This window comes from Asparagus officinalis, chromosome 9 (assembly GCF_001876935.1).
Source record: "Asparagus officinalis chromosome 9, Aspof.V1, whole genome shotgun sequence".
Lineage (NCBI taxonomy): Eukaryota > Viridiplantae > Streptophyta > Magnoliopsida > Asparagales > Asparagaceae > Asparagus > Asparagus officinalis.
The window spans coordinates 14,719,146-14,727,500 of record NC_033802.1 but is presented as its reverse complement, the minus strand read 5'-3'; the positions used below and the strand labels follow the sequence as shown (position 1 = coordinate 14,727,500).

Sequence of the window (8,355 nt, the reverse complement as noted above, 5' to 3'; positions counted from 1 at the left end):
GGGGGGGGGGGACGGCGGCTAGGGTTAGCTCTGATACCAAAAAGAATTGAAACCCTAATTCATTGCTGTGATAACTTGGGCTTATATAGGCCCCTACAAAACACAACTTACAAATAAGTCCCTATATATTACCAATATGTCAACATTTTCTATTTCTCCTTTTTTCTTATTATTATGTTAGTTGTTTTAACGACATTTTCAAACAACAGTTCTAAGGTATGTTTCGTATAATTTTAAATATAAATTCTTAGTTATTAGTCTTGAGACGTGCTCTGTTATTAATTTTTTAAAATTCTTTTGGATGTATTTTTGGTAATCTATTAAACCATCAAATAATATTACTATAATGAGTAGATTTTTAATGTAAAATTATAGTGGTATGAAATATTAAATTCCCAGGTACATATATACTTTAAACTTGTATATTTTAACTTAGTAAAAAATATTAGAAGAAAAGGAACCTTTAATATACATGAGCACTTTGCATAATCATGACCTAAAAATTTCGTTAACTTTTTGAAGCTAAAGGCTCATATTACATTTAAAATATAGAGTTTTTTTGACAAATAAAAAGAAATTGCAAAATTCAAGTCTAGATTGAATTGAGAGATAAAGCTTAATGATTTTTTAAAATATTTGGTCATTGCAATCACTAGGAATTTTCTTATGCATGACTTTATGGAGATTTAGACTTTTTTATTATTACAATGATAGAAATTGTGATAACTTTAAATAATTTAGGCAAAATAGTAATTTTAGATGATATACATTAAAACAGCCAAGTAATAGGAAAAGAAGTGATAGGATGAGAAGGAAATGCTTGCTGTATTAAACAAAATAATTTCTTAAATAGTTAAACTTATAGCGGAAGTGATTGCAACTCCGATGTGTGTTCCAACATTAAAAAAATTCTTCCCTTAACTTATTTCACAAACACATATTATAAATTCCAAATATCAATACAAGGCTCATATGTATTTATACTTTCTTTTAGATATATGAATTTATGCTTGCATTATCTATAGAGAGACCATGTTATTATGAAAATCAAGGATGATTACTCGTGAGAAGACATAAAAAGAGATTCAATGCACAAAGCAAAATATCAAATGAGTCGCATATCAGGAAGATTCTTATTAGCTATCTTGTTATACTCATAACTTGTTTGAATTTTCATAAACTATAAAATATGCTTATATGCATTTTAGACTCTATAGTAACCTGTTATTGCACACTTTCGTAGCTTAGGGTTTTACGTTTATGCTCATAAAAAATTAAAATTATATTGCTTTTAGGAACTAAACCCAATGAGATGTACTGCATAAACATGAATAATGTGAAGCATTGTTTGTGTAATATCAGTTTCATATTTCAGTTTTACTTTGATGCAAACAACATATAAAAATACATATAAAGCACATTAACAATTTCCTAGCTATGCAGCTGACTGAACTGGGATAGAATCATAGAATTAAACTTTATTTACTTGACGTGAACAACCCAAAGGTAAACGCTATAGGAGGCATCTTCAACATAAGTCTTTAAAGAATTTCGGTCTGTACATTTCACGAAGTTTGCTGCTCTGACAGCTTGTTATTTCACTAGTTCAGCCAGTGACAGAGCCAGGATTGTTTTTAAGGAGGGGCTGAATACAAACATCATATCATACATCAAACCAAAAATTGTTCAAACATGACATTATGTAAAACTAGCGCAAGAACTAATGAAGAAAAGACCAAAGCATTTTCTGTGACCATAGGTTTACAGCAAGGGTCAACTTTAAGTCCTTTTTTTTTTGCATTAGTCATGGATCAACTTACTAAGCACATTTAGGATGAAATTCCATGGTGTATGTTATTTACCGATGATATAATATTAGTTGATGAAATTAGAAGAGACATTATTTCTAAAGTAGAAATATGGAGACAAGCTCTTAAATCTAAAAATTTTAGAATTAGTAGAACAAAAATAGAATATATGGAGTGCATTTTTAGTAAAACTAGAAAAGGAAGAGAGCCTATAGTACATATTGATGACCAAGAAATACGTAAAAGTAATCATTTTTTCTATTTAAGATCAATCATTAGACATGATGGTGAGATAAAGGATAATATTGTGCATTGAATCAAATCAAGATGGTTGAAATGGAAGAGTGTTTTGGGAGTCTTATGTGATCATAGAATATCAATGAAACTAAAGAAAAATTTCTATAGGACGGTTATAAGACCAACTATGCTTTATGAATCAGAGTGTTGGGCAATTAAAAAATAACATGTTCAAAAAATGAGTAGCAGAAATGAGAATGTTGCGATGGTTTTGTGGGTATACATTAAAAGATTGGATAAGAAATGAGTGCATCTGTAGTACATTAGAGGTTATGCATATTGAGGATAAAATGAGAGAAAATAGATTAAGATGGTTTGGTCATGTACAACGGAGACCCCTTAGTGCATCGATTAGAAAAAAACGATAATATTAGAGTTAATGGGGCTAGGAGATCTAAAGGTAGACCTAGAATGACTTGGTTAGAAGCAATTAAGAAGGATATGACTAAGACTAACTTAACGGAGGAGATGACCCATAACAGAATGGAATTTAAAAATAAGATCCATGTAGCCAACCCCAAACATTTAGGATAAAGACTTGGTTGTTGTTGTTGTTGTTTGAGTAGGATATCCCTAAGATTGAGGGATTTTCATTAGTCGGTTTGGTTACAAAGAGATAGGATTAGTTATATCTTATCTTTAGAAGTTTTCTTTCCTTTCCAAACGTTTCTATGATTCGTGGGTGTCACGCCCCGAAACTGCAGCGGAATATCATAAAATAGGGGGTGCGCGACAGCAACGACCCGTACACGAGACAAATCTTATGCACGGGTCAAGCCTGGCACTTCATATCACATAGTTTATTTTAAATATTCATAAATCTGCTGATGATAGAAGTCAGAGCAACTATATATATGATCGGTACTTACAGCCCATAAGCTCACTATTATAAGCATTTTTATAAAACAAAACAAATTGTGCTGAAGGTAACACCAAAATGAAGAGACCCTCCATATAACGCCTCTCAGCCAAAAGTTCAAACCAAAATTCGGCTAGTAGGAAGCTACGCCTGATCTGAAAAAAATATTTAAAAACAACGGGGTGAGCTAGCGCTCAGTGAGAACATTTCTCACTAGAGTTCCTAGATAACTAACAATTTAAAAACAACGGGGTGAGCTAGCGCTCAGTGAGAACATTTCTCACTAGAGTTCCTAGATAACTAACAAAATAGTAATAAGAATGAGAACATTTCTCACTAGAGTTCCTAGATAACTAACAAAATAGTAATAAGAATAATTCTCAGAAATAACGAATTACAAATTTTGCATGAGAAATTCAAAGTTAGTAAAATACGATCCAAATATCGTAATATTGTCATTTTTAAGAAAGAATACAGCAATTATATTTCATTTCTCATGTGCAACTGAATAAACTGTGAAATTTCTTGGAATCAAATCCTTTTTGAATCAAGGTAAACATTAAGAAGGAAAAGAAATTACTAAATTGGGTACAAAAACCAGAGGACTATTATTTTCTCAATTTTGCAGCCAATTGTCAAAATCTTAAATCTGATGAGTCGTGTTCTTTGAATTCACGTTCAAATCTCAAAATCACAAATCTATTACTGTCAGGCGATGTGGACTCTAGAAATGGTTTCTACGGGCTCTAGAGGTGGCTCCCACCGTGTTCATACCGGGTAGCACTTAGCCCCGTATAACACTTAGCTCCACATTTCCAGCTAGTAATTCATGAAACACAATAATCACCTCATATGTCACACTAAGGCTACAAATTTTAGCCCAGTAGCAAGGGAATGTGTAAAGCGCATCAGATAACAGATAATTCCCGGGAATTGAATGCACCTAACACTGTCATAGGCTGCTGGCCAAATACAGAGGGGCCAGAACAGATTTCAGAAGGGCCAATACAGAAGGGCCAAATAAAGGTGCATTCACCATATAGTAGGCAGAACCAATCCATAGTGGACTATTTGAGGGTTTGAAAACATCGAGATCACATGTCAAATGAGAAATACTTTGCATATCAGAATTTGCAGATATTTCAAATGAAATTGACAAGGTAAAGCTCCTCATTTCTGTTAAAACAGTTTACAGATTTTTCTTTTATCAGATACTAAGTCACAAAGAATCTTTGAATCCGTTAAACTGTTAAAATACGTTCCAAATACCTCATCAAAATATTCAGATAAAACAATGTCCACGATTATTTGAAAATTGCATGAGAGCCAAATTCTTTTTTTTCACATTTTATATAAAAATCAAATTTGCTTTTCATATATCAGGCTAACACTATATTATAGGATAGACCACAACAGAAATAGGTCAAATCTTGACATATATGAAAAGACATATTACTTATTGATTTATTTTTTATCACAAGATAAATCAAATATAAAACTCATGCAATTTCATATTATAAAATACTAGTGAGAAATGAACTCACCTCTAGTGGTCACGACTTTCTCAAACTATTATTCTCCCGAATATCAACCAGAACCTATAATGTAAGATATATGACTAATTATTAATTCAGAACAAACATATATTATAGGTAAATCAATTCATAATCTAGAGTCTAATAAATTCAGATATAACTAATAATGATTAAATTCTACAGTACATATGAGCTTATTGTTAACTCTAGCAATATATCAAAATTTTATAACTCTCATATACTAGCTTTTGGACTTTCTAGTAATTTACGATAAGACAGGGATTATATGGAATTTATCTGATCCAAAAGTTATATTTAATTCTTCAGATTGGACTTATTTGTAAATAGAAAGAATGGTAGGGGTCCATAGGTAACTATCATTTCCTATTCATGGTTTAACCCTTATGCTTGAGTCTCTTGAAAATATTAATAACACAACAAGGTTTAAACAGAATTTTCCTATTATATATTCTGGACCAGAAAACAAACTTATAAATTTTCAGGGGTCCCAAAATAATTTCGTTATTTAAATTTTTTTCCCCCTAATTCTCCCTCATCTACCCTTTCTTCTTCCCGTTCCCCCTTCTCTGCTCATCTTATTTTTTTCCTCCTTCTTCTACTCCTCTCTCTGTTCGTCCCGATCTCTCTCTCTCGTGCTTCTCTTTCTTTCTCTTTCTCTCCATGGTGGCAAGAGGACGACGGGGATCATCGGTGACCAAGAGCGGTCGGCGACAACCCCCTCCTCGGATCTAGGTTAGAATTTTTTTTTTCAATTACTTAAGAAATCAAACAAGGTTGTGGTTATACCTTTCGATTAGCTTGGATTGTAAGTGAAACTCCTCTCTTCTTCCTTTCCCATAATCTTCTTCTTCTCTCTTTTTTTTTAACCTGAATTTCTCCCCTTTCCTCTCCTTATATACCTTTTGGGAGGCGGTGAAAAGAATACCGCTATGTTTAGCGGTGGTGAAAAACTCCGCCACAAGATTTTATAATATTTTATTTATTTATTTATTTATTTGTATTTTTTTTTCTGGCCATTACAGTGGGTGTAGATAGTTCCGGATATTTGAGGAAAAATCTCATGATTCATCCGTGAGAAGAAATCACAAGAGATAGTGAAGATATGGTTAAGATCTTTTTTAGATTTTAAATTATAGATTTGTGGGCTTTTTTAGGTTGAGCTTGGACACTAATTGGGCCCTTTGTGGAACATACCTATGGGCCTTTTCATAACAAATATTGCATATTCAAACATATAAATTAGTTTGCATGAAAAAATGTTGGTTATTACACGTAGATATAGATAAATAAATCCACAATAAAGTACTTACCCCTTATTTGCAACCACTATTATCATCCAGCCTGTTGAGACCATCACATAAACATGCCTAATAATTTCAATTCAAAGTGAATGCAAACAACCTCAACAACTAAATTAAAGATCATAATCAACAACATTTCAATATTAAATCAAAAACAAATGTATGGAAATGCCAATCATTCATTCAAAGGTAAATTTCGGAATTTAATAGCGTGAGAGAGATTATTTGATGGGTTTGTAAACTAATCTTTCGTTTTGCTTCCTTCGTTGTCACTGGAAGTGAATCTCTGAAGCTTCAAGAGCCTTTTTGTGTTTTGCAACACATGCATGTCATTGTGCGTTCATATCCTATTCTTTGAGGAATTTACTATTAGGGATGCCTTTGTAGAATCCTAATTGTATCGAATATATTTTATTGATGTACTTATTTATTTTATTTTTATTCTGTTGTACATAAGTTTATATTATTTGTGGAATTGTAAGTCTACATATAAATATTTTAGAGGTTAAATTGTAATAGAAAGAAAATCTTGTAATAATTTGTCAACTTATCTTGCCTAGAGTGTACCTATGCCCAACGCACGTGCATTATACATACAGAGGTGTTAGAATTTGAAAGGGTTTGAGAAGGAATTAATGTGTTAATGGGGGTTATCAAAATATAATCAATTTATTTCATGGGTTAAAATTATTTGGAGTCATGCATAATGTAATCAACTGGGGGTTGTTGAGAATGTGAATTGTTTTTTTGTTTAACGAAGAAAACACTTTTTAACTATAAGGTCAATGAAGCACTTTATAATATTATTATGTAAAATAATTAGCCAAAAAATATTATGTTACATGTCTAAACTATTTTATTAATAGAAATGATCATTTGATAGTTATTCTTTTTATATTTTGCCTGATGGAGCTTTTAGTTGTTAGCAAGTCTAGACAAAAAACCCAAACCTGATCATTATCATGCTTATACCCAAAGTTTAATATTGCCCAATTATCATTACAATGACTGAATGGTACGGATTTAGACTCGTTTTATAAGCTTTGGAAAAATTAATAGCTTTCACTTAATAGTCTTCATTTAATATTCTTTATTTAATAGTTTCTACCCAAGTTTAAAAAATTAGGAGCACAAGACAAAAAGCTAAACCTTTTGGTGACGTGAGGCATAATCTTCAAAGTATGAGACATAAGTTTCATAAATTTTAAGTATTTTAATTTTAAATTTGTAAAAATTATGAACATATATATATAGAGAAAAACTTATGTCAATTTAAGTGGACCATCCACCAAAGTTTCTATCCATTGATGATACCTAAAGATCCGTGCATCATATGAAGAGACTTTCATCAATGGATAGAAACTTTGGTGGATGGTCCACTTGAGTTGACACAAGTTTTTCTCGTATATATATATATATGTATATATATATATATATATATATATATATATATATATAGTAATAATAGAAGAGAGAGAGAGAGAGAGAAGAGAGAGAGAGAGATAATATGGTATCGCTTGGTACCAAGCACAAATTTTGGCTTGGTAGTGAGGTGGCCCAATCCCTCCCACCCTCATTTAAATGGGGACGACATTCACATGGGTTGAGGAGTGCATGGCGATATGTAATCATTTAAATGAGTGGAGGGGATTATGTCACCTCACTACCAAGCATACCCATTTTCTATAAAAAATATATATATATATTAGTAATATATATATTATATATAATATATATATATATATATATATATATATGAGATTAATGGGTATCCTTGTCATAGGAGGGGATTTCTCCTATGAGACCCCTCTAAAATCACATGATTGAGCGATATTGTGGATGATCCGCTCGCGTTGAACTTGATCTACATATTCTAAAACCCCAACAAACCAAGTTTGGGGTGAATCCGTCATCGTTTTGACCTCCATCGAGCCATGTGAAAAGTTTAATTCATTCAAAACGCGTTAAAATTGATACGAGTAGATGAAGGGTCAAACGATGACGGGTTCACCCCAAACTTGGTGTGTTAGAGTTTTAGAATATGTAAGTCAAGTTCAACGGAGCGGATCATCGCACAATGTCGCTCATCATGTGATTTTAGAGGCGACATTAGGAGGAAATCGCCTCCTATGACAAGGATACCGCATTAATCTCTCCTGCTCTCTCTCTCTGTCTCTATATATATATATTATTATATATCATATATTATATATATATATATATGTGTGTGTGTGTGTGTGTGTGTGTGATAATAATTTACAAATATATACATTCATATTCTGATTAGTAAATAAGAATTAAATATTCGAAAGTATAGAAACGACTCATAATAAACTAGGCTACGTGCATAACACTTACATGGTCATATTGAAAATACATCGGTACATTTTAATGTTAGTAAAAAATCCTTTTAGATCCTCCTATCTTGACTAAAGTGTGTGCTTCCAAAGAAAAGTACTTCATGCAGCAATTATGCTTTAAAGCGATGAGGCTGTGGAATTTTAAGCCACTAAATGATAACAATGAATTTTGGC

At 31.9% G+C, this 8,355-nt stretch overlaps 1 protein-coding gene and 1 long non-coding RNA gene across 2 annotated transcripts in view; one reads left to right on the top strand and one right to left on the bottom strand.

Moving 5' to 3' along the window:
• LOC109824777 (exocyst complex component 5-like) overlaps positions 1-8,355 on the top strand; it is a 41,733-nt gene that overhangs the window by 30,437 nt on the left and 2,941 nt on the right. The window lies entirely within an intron of this gene.
• On the bottom strand, positions 2,441-6,118 carry LOC109824779. The gene is made up of 3 exons (XR_002242779.1): positions 5,831-6,118; positions 4,509-4,562; positions 2,441-3,119 (listed from the first exon to the last, which is right to left on the bottom strand). It is a non-coding gene; the product is annotated as an uncharacterized LOC109824779 (long non-coding RNA).